This window comes from Fulmarus glacialis, unplaced genomic scaffold (assembly GCF_000690835.1).
Source record: "Fulmarus glacialis isolate BGI_N327 unplaced genomic scaffold, ASM69083v1 scaffold23748, whole genome shotgun sequence".
NCBI classification, from domain to species: Eukaryota; Metazoa; Chordata; class Aves; order Procellariiformes; family Procellariidae; genus Fulmarus; species Fulmarus glacialis.
The window spans coordinates 46,048-46,382 of NW_009230462.1; positions in this window are offsets into that span (position 1 = coordinate 46,048).

Consider the following 335-nt stretch of genomic DNA (forward strand, 5'->3'; position numbering starts at 1 on the left):
GTATTCCCTGCCCCCAGACTGAAGAGTTGGAAATGACCATAAGTGCTGCTTGTATCAAGTAACCTCCAGAAAATAAGCAATAGTATAGAATCATAGAATCATTTAGATGGGAAAAGACCTTTAAGATCATCGAGTCCAGCCGTTGACCTAGCACTGCCAAGTCCACCACTAAACCGTCCCTAAGCACCACATCTACACGTCTTTTAAATAAATCCCTCCAGGGATGGTGACTCTCCCACTCCCCTGGACAGCCTGTTCCAAGGCTTGACAACCTTTTCGTGAAGATATTTTTCCTAATATCCATTTTAAACTTCCCCTGGCACAACTTGAGGCCA